Here is a 14,151-nt window from a genome sequence, read left to right as displayed (position 1 = left end):
TGAAAGCAGAAAAATGGACTGGTCCAGATGGGGCCCAGCTGAGAGTCCATGGAGAACACAGACCACAGAATTGTAAAGTTGCATGGGACCCCAAAGGGCCATCCAGTCCACCCCTGCAATTCAGGAATGGCTGAGAGATGACCATCCAGCCTCTGTTGAAAAACCTCCCATGGAGGAGATTCTGTCACCTTCCTCCAAGGTCACTCGTTTCACCGCTGAGCAGCACTGACCCTCAGGAAGTTCTTCCTAATGTTTAGTCAAAATCTTGGACTAAATTCCAGATGTGGAATTGATTGATCAGTTGAACCTATTTCTCTGTCACTTTTCATTCAAATGAGCCCCAAAGCGACTTACAAACAACAAATAGCAATAGCAGGATAGAACATCATCACAAACACAGCATAAATCCTTTAGGATAATTAACAAATCATCAGGGAAACAACTGCAATCTATAAAACACTGTTATAACAGCAACTTCTGACAAAAGCATCATAATTAAAGCAAAAATAATATTATATGATTAACAAATTAGGGTCAGATGGGGCTCATCCACCTGGGAAGAGAGCCCATCTAGGAGAAGGAAAACTCTGAGCCCAAACCTCCGTTGCCTTGTGGGATTTCTTTGGGAGAAGGAAATACTCGGGAGTAGACCCTGCACAAATGCGGAGCGGATCTCACCTCATGCTCCTCCTTCCAGCAACTCCTGCAGCCACGCTGGTGCCAAGAGTCTTGCTCCGCTTTCCTTTGGGCCCCACCAGAGAGCCCCACCTTGTGGTCTGAGCATCCATCCCACCACCTCCCTACGCTCTGACCAGGCTTCCACCCCGGGGAGCTCACTTGGGTGCTGCTAACACAGCGGTTTGTCTTCGTCCCCAAAGGCACACTCAAGACAGGGATGCCAACATAAAATAAATATCAACAACACTAACAGAATAGCAGTCAAAAGAGAAAAGCAAGCACTGTTAAGTTCATGCGCACACTCTTCCCACCCCGTGACTCCTAATATTCCATTTTGCTCAGCTCATTAAAAGGCCAGTGCACTCAAGGCCCATGGCGGCAACTCCCTTCTGAAGGTTCCTTGGGCTGGAGGTTGGGTGGCCACAGGTGAAACCCCCCCCCCCCCCCGCTACCAGAGTGTCTCTCCCCTCACAACTCCTAGTCCTGGGGGTGGGGGGCATCTCTCTTCTGCTGATGAGCCGATAAAAACACAGCTTGTCCCTAAGATCAGCCTTAGTACCTGAGAACTGGAAACTGGCCAAAAGAAAACCCATTTTTGGAATAGGGATCTGTGCAGTTGCAGCCCGGTTTGCTTCATGTCTGTTCCAGGAAAACCTCTGTGAAGCTTCATGAAAGGTAGAATTGACAGGTATGCGGAAGAACAAGTCCTGCTGAGGCGCAGTCAGCCTGGCTTTTGCAGAGCTAAGTCCTGTCTCAGGCTGTGTTCACATTGCAGTCTTTGAAGTGCTGTGGTTTTCCGTTTTCAAGAAGTCCTGTTGCAGACTTCACTCTGCGGGTGCCTGTACTTGCACACTGGGCAGACAGCAGGTGTCATAGTTAAATCATTAACCTTCCACACGTGGAGAGTGTCCCCTGCTGCTGGCACACACTAGTTTCTTGAATCCCTCTCCATTCAAGGCTCATATTCAAAAAATTCCTGTGAGTTTATTAATATTCTAAAAGTCTTAGTAGCACAGGTGCAGCTGGTGTCATTGCACTCAGTATATGCCCAGAGATTTCCTTCCTTTGTATCATGCAGACAATTTCATGGCTCCATTTCTCCTTCTGTGTGCTGGGGGGCACTCTGGCTTGTATCTAACAAACATCTACTCAGAGTATATCTAGTCTCTTCTGGCACCAGGCACTCAGGGAACATCCTGCAGCCTGATTTATTGAACGAAGACTGCAGAAAAAGGCACTTTAGGCTTCTGATAGCTCTTCTCCTGTTAGCCAATTAACACCAGTGGAGTCAATGTGGTTTCTTAAAGGGCAAAGCACAGCTGGGTTTTGCTAAAGGGTGATGGGCAAAACAGTTGTTTCTCAGTTCTATCAAAGTCCCACCACAATCCCTCAGGTGATGTGGTTCTTGGTTGTGGTGCAGTGTGAGTGGGGCTGCAGGGTCAGCTGCCCTGGGCACAAAATTATTTGTTAGGGGTGCAAAATTTCAACACCTGGTGCTGCCTCAATACAGCTAGGCGCTTCTGTCTCTGGGCTCTGCTGGAAACTGCTGCTCCATGCGAACCAGGAGGTGATCTCACCAGACAATGGAACGGATCTTCTTTTCATATCTCTCTGGCTGCAATCTCCTGGGTAACACACATGCCTTAGGCCAGAGGTTTTCAACCTTTATGAGTTCCCGGCTCCTGGCCAGCCCCACAGGCACCATGCGCCTGGGGAGCTTGTAGCCAGGGCTGCTGCAACAAACAGTTGTGCAAGCCTTGGGGAGGCAGAGACAAGAGAGGGCATGGGGGTGGGAAGGGATGGAGGCCAGTGTTGCCCACAGCACTCCTGCCCATCATTCAAGGCACCCAGGGTGCCACAGCACACTGCTTGAAAACCACTGGACTAGGCAGTTGAATGTGCATGTCTACTCTGTGTGAACACATGTCTACTCTGTCCATTTCCCTTTAGGCCCCAGACCAAAACCCCACTGGGATGCCCTGGGGACCTGGAAGAGCTGGCCTGTTCATGGGGGCGTGTTGTTCACTACTGGAGGCCGCTGTCTCATTCTGCCCCCTCCCAAGACAAGGCAGGCTTGGCTCTTTGGTCTTAAATAAACAGGAAGTGGTTGTGAGGCAGAATCAAAGTGAGCTATTTGCCTGCACACCTTGGCTGCCGGCGCTGCCCAAACCTGTCCCTCGCCTGCTCTCGTCTGTGGGATCTTTGGTGCATTGTCTGTTTTGCCAGGCCAAGGGAGTCCCTGGACCTTGAGAAACCACCTCTTCTGTTTCTTGGGTCCCCACAGGCCACCTCCGCAAGCTCCTGTGGAGAGGGCTGGGCAGCCAGTTCTTCCTCCTTGGTGGCCCAGGCAGCCTCCGCTGGGAGCTTCCATCTGGCTCTACTGGGGTTCTCAGTCTGCCTCTACAGGTTGGACAACTTTGGAGCAAGAGCCCGTGTGCCTCCCTCCCGCCGCATTAACACCCTTTGACTGGTTTGGGGCGGCTGAACCAGATCAGGGCCCATCCCTCCTCCTGGCTTTGAGCAAAAGTCCCACCCCCTCAGCCCACCCACCAACTCTCCCAGCTGCAGCAGGTGGCATGAGGGCTCTGTGACACAGAGGTCCCTCTGGCCTCTGGCTCTGGCCTTCCCAAACTTCCAGTGGGCCTCTTGCACAGAGATCCAAAACCGCCTGAAGGCTCCAGGGTCCTCCCCCCCACGGAAGCCAAGCTCTGCCTGGTGGCCCCTGCAACCTCCCCCAGCTTAGGGATGCCTATGGGAGCCAGGCTGGCACTGGGTTTCAGGGCTCCTGGGCAGGGTGAGAGGCTCTGCAGCGTGGATGGCTATTGGCGCCCACAAGTGTGCCAGCACTGCAAGGCGATGTTTACAGAAAGCTCAGAGCCTGGCAAAGCGACAGGGAGGCTGGCTCAGAAATCAGCACACACACACACACACACACGCCGCCTGTTCAGGCAAACACATTTGCTTTGTGCCAGCAGAGGCTTCAGCTCAGCCTGGCAGCTGCTCCTGTGCTACACTGCTGGCCTCTCCTGGGACACGGGACTCCCAATCCCCTGTTGGCTTTGCTGCCAGTCTTGCCATCTGCCCTTGGGGAAGCAGGCGAGGCTCTAACCACTTAACCTGCTGGTTTGGTTTCAACTTGAATTCCTCCTCTAGCACTGCCTGGGATCACTGCCAACCTGCGCGCACTCATGGCTCTGCTTGTCCTCGCTCCAAATGACCCTCTTCGCCATTTTGGGGGTGGTGGGGTGGAGGAAATCTCCCTTGACGTTTTAGAAAAGTGAGAAAGAAATACTCCTCTATCCCTCCCGCCCCTTTCCAGCCCTACAGTAATGGGGTGCTGCTGCTTCCCTTTTCTGCCCTGCATGGCGGCTTCCCTTTGGGAAGTGGGGTGCGGGACTAGATGGACCCATTCAGCTCGGCAGCTTTAGTCTGGCGCCCCCAAGGGGTGGTGGCTGGGAAGCACCATCCATCCAGCCTGCCCAGCCCCTATCGCCTGGGGCGTGGGGGGCGACGGCGACGCGCAGACGGCAAGGCGGGAGCTTTGCCCTTTTTGTTCGTTTCGGCTTTTCTCAAGGAAGTTCGCTGCGCTCTCCAGGCGCCTTCCGTGCAAGGTGTGCGAAGGAACAAGCTCTCGCCTGGTGTGTCATTTGCTGCTGCGAATACCTAAGCAGTGGATCATCCTTGGACGCCGGCAGGCCTCTCGGTCCCAAGGAGCCCACAGCACCCTTCATCCCCCTGGGAAGGCATTCAGACGTTGGCGGGGAGGTGCCCAGTCCAGGCAGCCTCCCCAAAGTCGGGGGGGAGCAGCGCGGCCCCTTCTGCAGCCCCACACCCGCTGAGAGAGAAGAGCCACGCTTGGTTCACTCGCTTTTCACTGGGCATCTGCACAAGGTCGAAATCAAGGCCTCCTCCTCTCATGTCTCTCCCCCCCCCCCTGCAGAAAATGTAGCTTTTTTTGCACAGAACGGCCCTGCCATTTTCCCCTCTCGAGGAACCTTCATCTCGTCTCCCTACGAATCGGTCACAGCCCTTTAACCATTTCCTTTCCAAGAGCCATTGGAGCGTGATGGGAGTGCAGCGAGCAGGGAGGGAGGGTTTAACCGTTTCCCCACCCACCATGGTCCCAATGAAAATGGCACCCACCCACCATTTGGGAGGGGAGAAGCAGGGGCTGATCGATCGGCCAGAGAATGTTATTTGGATTTCAGAGTCTGGTGTGCTGGACCAGCTTCAAGCAGAGCGGCAGCCCAAGGGGGCAGCTGATTCGTCTATGTCTGGCGGGGGGGGGGGGTCTCCGGAATCCTTAGGGTGGAGGATGGTGGGCAAGGCTGGGCCCAGCCACCCTGCGCGCTGCCAACAAGACGCCTCATGCCGCTGAGGAAGCGGGTGATGCCCTTCCCAAGTTCTGCCCCACTGCTGGCGTTTTGCCCCCGTCCCCACGTCATTGGCTTTGACGCCTCTGCAGAAACTGCCAAATAATTTTTTCCGCCTGTCGCACCCGCATTTGCTCCGGGATGGAATCTGAGGCGTTCTCCGGGTGCTCTTGGGCTGCGCCTCCTGCAGAGACGGGCCAAGTTGCCCAGGTGATTCACCCTTTCCGGATACGAGCATCCTTGGGATGAAGGCAGGTCACAGCCTCCTCCTCCTCCTCCTCTTGAAGTCTGATGTCCCGGGAGAAGACCATTCTGGGGCTCACAGAGAGCTCTTTCCCCATACTCCCACCCCACAACTGAGGCCTTTTTGCCTCGGCTAGGACAGGAACCCTTTTCACAGCATTCACACGTAGCGCAGAGATTTTTCAAAGCTGTGGGGAGGAGACATGAGGTCATTCATCGACGCCTATGTTGGGGAGCAGGGAGGGGGGAGCCAGCCTCCACTTTCAAAAGCAAGCGTGTGGGGGGCGGGTGCTGCTTACGCCGTCTTGGGGGGGGGGCATGTTAAGGAGAGGAAGCTCAGACGGGCCCTTTCCTGCCCCATCATATTTTGGCTTCTCCCCCAGCAGCTGCAAACGTGTCTCCCGTATCGGCCTCTACAGCCACAGCAGGCGCTGTAACTCTCCTGCGGTTTGACCCCCAAAGGCGCTCTCCTCCATTGTCTCCCGAGACGGACGGATACCAGCAATTCTTAGAGCCCCCTTTCAGCCCTCCTCCCACAGGGCCCAGGACGGGCTTGAACAGCCCCCCAAATCTAGAAGCAGCTGGAGCAGAGACAGGGGCCTCATTTTGGGCAGGAGCCCCAATCCTGCCCTAGTGCTCACGGGAGTTCCCCCAGGACTTGGCTCTGCAAACGAGCAGCTTCCTCCTCCCTTGTAGCAACTCAGTCCGCGTCATGGATCTGTCCCGTTGGGGGGGAGCACGTGCTCAGTTGGCCCCCTTCTTGCTCCCCCACCTGCCTCTGAAACCCTCTGCTGGTGAGTTTAGTTGCTGCTTGACCGGTGGGTGCGCCCATGGGGTGATGGAGGCAGCTCACCCCCTTACTGCGGCTCTGGGAGCCCCACGCGGGACCCTTTGCTTCCTGGTTCCTCTGCTGCCGGAGCGGAGGGCGGCGTGGCTGCCTGGCTGCCAAGGGAGGGGCGAGGCGGATTCCTCGGAGGCCTTTCATGTCTAGCGGTGCTGAAGCCGCTGCCTGCCCTGCCACTGCCCTGCCGAGCCTGAGGCGCTGAGGGAGTGCTGAGCCCCCTCTGCCCAGCAGCCTCCATGGGCCCTCCATGCCCATGTCTGGGAATGCGGCCCCTTCTCAGGAGCGCAAGGGGCAGAGCCGCCCCTGGACATTTGAAACACGAGGCTCTCCTCTCCCCCAAGGGTCCTGGGAACCGTAGTTCGTTAAGGGTGCTGGGAAGGGGGAAGTCATGGGGGCTGAGTCCCGTAGGTCTGCCCTTAGCGACTGGCCTGCTTCTGATCCAGGAGACAGACTCAGCAGCCATCACGACTAGGAGTAGCCGCGGCCGCCTGATCCTTTTCCGTGGAACTGACAAGTCGTCCTTTGACCCCCCCCCCCAGCTGGCAGCCCTCCCGGCAGTTGCCACCGGCGAGCGCATCAGGACATGCCCGGATCGGAGGAGGGCAGCGAGCGGACTCTGCCAAGGCTCTGCCTGCTTTGCGAATGCCAAGATCAATAGGCACACCCCAGGTCGACAAGGCGGCCAAGAAGCGGGGGGGGGGGGGAGAGCCCTCTGCCCTCCACCTGGGTGCTGAGAAAGCCCTCCCTCTGCTGGTGCCCAAGGCTGGGCTGGCGCCTCCGCACCTTCCTCCCTGATCTGGGGGCTACAGGACCCCTCCCTGTTCACATGCAGGAGCTCACCTGTGCATCTTCATTTGCAGACATTTGCAAATATTTTCATATGCAAATTCAGTGCGCAAGTCTTTATGACACCCTTGTTTGTGGAGCTGCCCCGTTATCTCAAACAAAGCAGCCGGGAAGATAAACCACATGCAAATGCCGCTGCCACGGCCTTCCTGAGAAAGCAGCCTCCGCTGCCCAGCCATCGCGCCACACCTTCCTCACAGGACTCGCGAGCCGGGTCGGCTGCGTGAGGCCCTTTAGCTGGGGCCGGGGCGATTTATTCATTTATCTCATGATGTTTATATACCATCTGATTGTTGTTGTTGTTGTTTAAAAAATGCCTCAAAGCGGTTTACAGAACAGATAAAACAATAAAGTCATTGCTAATAAAAATTACAGCATTATTTTAAAACATACAAAAGTTAAATGCTAAAGCAGATTAAAATCGCTTAACTATCTAAGCATTTGGGTAAACAAGATGTCTAAACAAGAATGTTTTTAGCTGGCACCTGCTCAACATCAATAGGCAGGGAGTTCCAAAGAGCCACACTAAGTTCTTACAAACGTGCAATCAGATATTGCCCCGGCAACTGCAGCTGCCATTCCACGTGTTGGGAAGTTGCTGCGCCGGCTGCCAGGTTAGGGAATTTGCACAAGATGGTTTCACAGAAGTGGTTCCCACAGTGGATGGTCGTGCCCCCTTGGGGTGGATTACCTGGGGGTGCTAAGAGGCAAGGGGGTGGTAACAGGGAGGCGCTGGAGGTGTAAAGGAGTCTCAGACTTTGAAAAGCTGGAATCATTGGATCCGAGGGCCTTCTGGCGTTTCCCTCGCTGCGAGAAGTGAGGTTACAGGGAACTAGGCAGAGGGCCTTCTCGGCGGTGGCGCCCAGAGTGGCTGGGGAAACCCAGCCAGATGGGCAGGGTATAAATAATAAATTATTATTATTATATTATCAAGTTCATCAGTTTTGTTCAATTATTTAAACTACATAGTTTCAATTGCACTTCGAATGAATGCGCAATTAATTGGTCCTCTTTTGGGTTTTATTGTGTTATTATCTTCCCCGGTGGGTCATGGGGCACTGGGGATGAGTTTGGGAACCACCACCCAGAGCCGTATTTTGCCTGCAACCCTGGCCCTCCACCCCTGGACTCTGTGGCCCCTGCGGAGAGAGGGAGGGCCTGGCCCTCTTGCACGGGCCCACGAGGGACAGCCAACCGGCCCGACGACTTCCCCGCGTTCCAGTTTCGAGACGGGTCTGGCTCCTTGGCTTCCTGGAAGCCTGCCTGTCTGCCTCGCCCCAGGCCCCAGGCCGCCTCTGCCTCCGAGGTTTTTGTCCTCTCCTTAGCAAGGCTGGGGCTCAAGACAAACACAAAATACACCCCGATTACTGGAGGGCCAAACACGACAGGAAGACAATGCGCACATCCAGGTGGCAGGTGATGGCGATCAGCTCTGGGTGGCAGGAGCCGCCCAGCCGACTCCCTCGAGCCGTGAGAAGCTGCGGCGGAGAGGCGGTGGCACATTCCTTCCTTCTCAGGGCGACCGGGGGTGGCTTCGGCCGGCTCCTTCCGAGGAGGTTGCTGGCGCTTCCGCGTCTTTGAACTGTGTCATCGGCTGCCGGCCAAGGACGCTCCCCAGCTCAAGGAATGCGCGTGGCAGAAACTTAACTCTGCATTGTCAAGGCTGACACGTGGTAACATGCTAGAAGTGTATAAAGTCACGCCTGACCTGGAGAAAGAGGAGAGAGAAAAGTTTTCTCCCTCTCTCAGAAGAGGAGAACTCGCAGGCAGCCAAGGAAGCCGAAGGCTGGGACATTTGGAACCAAAGAACATACGTTTTTTATTTAACCAGCAACTGGAGATACATGTACGGCATTATAGACCCCCGCCCTGGAGTGCAAGAAGCACAGCTAGAGCATCTCTGGAAGAAGGATCTCCTGCCATGAAGGAGAGCCCCTCGCCTTCTGTGGCATCTGCATCTGACACGGAACTGCTTGTACACACACTGAGTGCAACGTGGAACGAGGGCATTTACTACAAGAAGCAGAGGTGGTTTGGATGGAGTTGAAAGAAGATTGTAGGCATGAATGGACAGGGCTGTCAATGCTCCTAGCCATGTTGGCAATATTCCAGCTCTTGAGAGCCCCCCCCCCCATTAAATGAAAAAAAAACCTGGATGTACATTTCCCAAATATAAGATAAAAAGATAACAAACACATAAAATAAAACCTACACCCAGCAACAGTGTTTTGTGTTGTATAGGCTCCTATGATGTAAGTCATGGGCCCCGCCTGCTAACCTGCTCCCTAAAATATCACATATAAAGGGCCCCATTACCTTCAGTAGCCTAAAACTAAATCCGACCCTGAACTTGTGTCCCAGATGTCTAGGGCTGGGCCCATAGTGTTTCTCAAACTTGGGTCTCCCGCTGTTGTTTGACCACAGTTCCCATCATCCCTGACCACTGGTCCTGCTAACTAAGGATAATGGGAGTTGCAGTCCAACAGCAGAGGGAGATCCAAGTTTGATAAACCCCAGTAGGGGAGCTGCCAGCACTGTGGAGTTCTTGCAGGGAGCGTCTCAGCACTCTCTGTACTTTTCCCAGTCCCAACTCTGCCCTTCCCCAAGTTGATGCCATTCAAATGGTGTGTGCACTGAATCTCGTGATCGATTATGTGGGGTGGGGCTTACCTGCCCCCCAATATTTTATTCAAGTTGCTATGATTCTGCGACCTCTGCCTGCATCTTCTCCTTCTCTGTACCAAGCCAGGTCCGCAGGGGCCAAAAGCAACAGTGAGAAAGGAGACGTGGCTGGCTGAGCTGCCTCGCACAATACTTTGAGCAGGTTGAGCTGCCTCGTCCTCCTCTTCCTCTGGCAAGGATGGTTCTGGAAGAATAAACAGCCCCACACAGCAAGCTGCTCTCCTTGCTCTCCCAGCCTGGTTACTCTTCCCACTGGGCCGCCCAGCCCAGCTCTGCAGACAAGACGGAGGCTGAAGCCATGTCAGTTCTCCCTGGGACTGGAGGGGGGGGGGGAGCCGGCGATGCAGAACAGAGTGCTGGCAACTCATCCTGATGGGCTGGATCCATGTCATGTAGGCAAGGGCAGGGTGGGCTGGAGGAGGGTGAGGGTTAGGGCATTTAAACCACGAGAAGCTTTGCCTTGTGATCAACGCTGATGAAAAAAATTGACCCTCGCCCCCCAGTTTGGCTGGAGGAGCTACTGGCGTTGGGTAGTTGCTGCTCGTCTGGATTGTTCTGCCTGCTGGGTGCAGTCTGCCTCTTCTGACAAGCCCCCCCCCCCCCAGCAGAGCCCAAGCAAAATGCAGGGCTCTCCCCACTGGTGATGCTTTGCAACTAGCCTTCAGAGATGGAACGCTAAGAAAGGAGGTGGAACGCGGCTATCTTGGCTAGTAGCCACAGAAGGCCTTGTCCTTCACGAATTTGCCCCGCCCTCTTTCAAAGCCATCCAGGTTGGTGGCCATTACTGGCTCCTCCGGCGGTGAGTTCCACAGATTAACATTTCCTCAATCTGCCCCGACCCTTCCAACATTCAGCTTCGCAGACGGCCCCTCGGTTCAGAGGAAGGGAGAAATGCTTCCCTCTCTCTTCTCTCTCCACCCACGCTGCTCCCACCCCGACTTGCACAACGCGGCCCGGCCCGTTCCCAGGAAGCCGCGCTCGCGAATCTCGCTTTCTCTGCTGCGGCAGCAGGACGGGGAAAGCCCCGAAGGGCAGATCAGGCGGCAGGGATTCCGTTGCAGACACACCTGGGCAAGGATTAGGATTGACAAGCTGGAGAGGAACCAAACCCGCCTCCAAGCTGCTCCTGTCACTTGAGAGCCCGGACCCCGCCAAAGGGTCTTCTCGTGCTCCGTGAGCCCCCTGGTCTCTCCCTTTCCCCCAGCGACACTCTTCTTGCCCATCCCAGGCAGCTCCTGACGAACCACCAGGAGCCTTGCACAAAATCCCTGTGCGCGCGCGTGTGTTGCACCCTTCCTTTTGAACACCATCCCCTCCCTCCGGTCTGGGCAAAATCCGTGCCTGTGCGAAGTGAAGAGGCAGGTGTATGGCAGGAGCGCTCCCTCCCTCCCTCCCTCCCCGTGTTTGCACCACTTGGGTTGGGCCAGTGTGTCATCCCAGGGCGGGGACATAAAAGCAAGGTTGCGCTCAGGCCGTCCCACCTTGGCACAGTTGGACAGAGCAGCAGGAGGCGGCGGCGGCAACAGCAGAGGACCTGCCCGGCAGAGGACCCACAGGTAGGACTGAGGAATGCCTGGTTAGGGGCCATCAGCTGGGGAACGGGGGGCGAGTGGGGAGCCCTGCTCCCCTTGGCAAGGCCACTGGGAGTGCCGGGCGCCGGTGCCCTTGGCAGGGGCAGGTGTATGGGAGTGAGGAGCAGCGCCCACGGGGCTGGGCTGCCTGTGGCAGGCAGGTGCCTCCCGTCTTGCTGGGAGCCAGTGCAGGCCTTTCTGTCGGTGGACACGTCTGGGGGGGGGGAAGCAGCCTCAAAGGCAGACCCCCCCATGCATGCCCTCAAGCTTCTCTGCCCATGTGGCTCCTCTTGCCTACAGCACTTGCAGGCCCACCACCAAGGGCTCCCCTTTAGGTTTCCTGTTGCAGGGCGTACCTAGGGATTGGTTAGGTATGGGGGCAGAAAAACCACACCTCCCCCTGCTGAAACGTGTCCTTGCCAAGGGTTCAAGGCAGCCTAGGTCCGCCTCTGCTCCTGTTTGCTCCCTGCCACCTTGCCACCAGCCGCTCTGCCTGCCCGTGGTGCCCACGCTGCTCCCTGGGCATCTCTGGTGAAGGCTGTCGGGACCAGGAGCAGGGCGGCAGCAGTGGCAGCAGGATGCCCTCTAGGCCCATGCCCTCTTCCTGTGCCAGTCAGAGGTGAGGCATCAGGGAGAGAGAAAATGCCTCGGGAGGGCTCAAGTGCTTCCCAGGTGCGGCGGCGAGGAGGAGGAGGAGGAGGAGGAGGAGGAGGAGGAGGAGGTCTTTGCTCCAGGTTCCTCCAGCGGCTCCTGGGCCTTTCCAGTGGTGGCCCCTCCAAGGGACACGCCCTTTGCACCTTCATGGTCTTTTCTCAGCCAGACCTGCTGGCCTCCTCTTCACAAGGGATGCCTTGGCAGGCACCACTGGCCAGTCAGGCATTTAATTTTATCCACGTGGAGTTTCCATCTTCATTTGTTAGGGGCATTTTCACTTTTTTAAAAGGAAAGGCAAAGCCTTCTGCAGAAATGTAACCTCTTGGCAAGTAGCTGATATGAAGAAAGGCTTTAAACTGAGGTTGGGTGTCCATTTGTTCAGCTGTGGTGATTCCTGCTTTGCAGAGGGTGGGACCTTTGGGGTCCCTTCCATGAGAGTGTCCCCCACATGTGTGTGCCTGTGGTTTATCCAGAGCCTCATGAGGGCGGGGGGGGGGGGAGCGGGGAGCATCCAGAGCCCAGCTATGGGGCTGCCAAGACTCTTGGCTTTGTGGGCCCCACTAGCGTTTTCTGAAGGGGTCTTTGTGCAAGCCCCCAGCCTGCACCGGTCTGGAAAATCTTGTGCTAACTCCCCATTCCTTCACAGGAGCAGGATAAGCTCTGGAAGGCAGGCTTAGAAGTGAGATGCGCAGTCTAGAAAGGCAGCTGGCAGTGACCGGAAAGGGCCGGATCAGGTCCAGATGCAGGACAGAAAGGGGGGCTTCCTTACTTACCTCTTAGGTGGGGTGGGCAGGGGGCACAAGCCCCTGGGTCGTCTCTGCTAGGGCTCTCCCACCCATTTCTGGCCTCTTTCCTCCTTTACATCTGAAGCCCATTTAAATCACTTGGTGCTCTGTGGTGGGTAAACTACACTCCCAGGCTTATTTGGGGGAAGCTCTGTGGTGCTTTAATCTCATGGTGTGGGTGTGTTTTTAATCTTTATTATTATTATTTATTACATTTATACGGTATGCCGCTCCTCATCTGAAGATCATAGAGCAGTTCACAACGCAAAAATACAAAATGTGAGCTTCACTTACAGAAGTGGTGACCAAAGGCGCTACAAATCACAGTCCCGATGAGACCCCTGGGACCACCCAGCATCCTCATTTGTCCAGAGGCAAATTCAGCCCCGAAAGCAAGAGCCCAAATTTAGGTTCTCCCAGCTGGTCTGCAAGTCAGCCTAAATTTGCCTATGAATTAGCAGGTGCAGGTTTGTGCTATGGGTCTGTGCCCCTTGCCCTGCCCCTGTGTGCAGCCCTGAGAGTGCCCTCCCCGTCACATGGGGCAGCAGGGGGAACTACTTTTCCAGATGGGGCACAGAGCACCCCCTGGAGAAGAGTGCCAATTGAGTGACTGGCATGCTTTTTGTTTCTTTAGAAAAAAGGATGTTAAGGGCACAGTGAACAAGGAGAGACCAAAAAATCAAGAAAACAGTTTATGCTGTAACTAGAAAGTTGCAAAACAGTTTTATCCAAAATTTTGTTTTAATATTGTATCACACCAGCAATACAAAAAAACACAATCTGGGTTTAGAAGCAGAGAAAGCGCCCTTTCTGTGCAGCCCTGGTCAAGCAGTTGTGGGGCTGGCACACCTTTTTGGATAAAGCCAGTGAGATGGAGCTTCAGACTCAGAATAATGCTTTCCTTTACAAATTCTTTAGAAAACCAAAGACCAGTTCCAAAGGATGTATACTGATATAAGTTGTGGCACATGTATGTGAATGTAGGCTTTCAGAATGTATTTTTTGGGGGGGGGGTCTCTGGGGAAATACTTAAAGGGGGGATGCTTTCAGAGGGGTACATTCACAGTGCAAAAAGCTGTCCATCCTGCTCAGCCCAGGTGGGGGAGGGGAGAGGGGAGTTTGACTCCATCTCTGCAAACAGAGGTCCAGCCTTTAAATCTGCAAAGGTTCTCTGGTTACCAGGCAGGCTGCCTTAAGCAGTTCTTGAGTGACAGGAGCGGTCTGCAAAATCCACCTTCAGTCAGGGAAGGTGAGGAGACTTGGCGGGGTGGGGTGGGGTCTTCCAGAAGAGACTTTCGCTGTGCCTTTGCTCTCTAGAATAATAGAATTGTAGAGTTGGAGGGGACCCCCAGGATCAAGAAGTCAATTGTTCCTGTTATAAAAGCAAGGTGGCATCCTTTACACGGAAGCTGTCACTGTCTGTCATGGCAAAAATTAAAAAGACAATTTTCCACACACCAAAATTCTGGAGGAGG

The 14,151-nt window shown here is 55.1% G+C and overlaps 1 protein-coding gene across 1 annotated transcript in view; it reads left to right on the top strand.

Moving 5' to 3' along the window:
- Positions 1-11,116: 11,116 nt before the first annotated feature.
- EPPK1 (epiplakin 1) overlaps positions 11,117-14,151 on the top strand; it is a 33,923-nt gene continuing 30,888 nt past the window's right edge. The window contains exon 1 of the mRNA XM_083748833.1: positions 11,117-11,222. The gene's annotated coding sequence lies outside the window, so the exon portion shown is untranslated. The remainder of the gene's footprint in view (positions 11,223-14,151) is intronic.

The sequence above is a fragment of the Podarcis gaigeae genome (genome assembly GCF_964106915.1).
Source record: "Podarcis gaigeae genome assembly, chromosome: 7".
Lineage (NCBI taxonomy): Eukaryota > Metazoa > Chordata > Lepidosauria > Squamata > Lacertidae > Podarcis > Podarcis gaigeae.
This window is presented reverse-complemented; position numbering and strand designations above follow the sequence as displayed.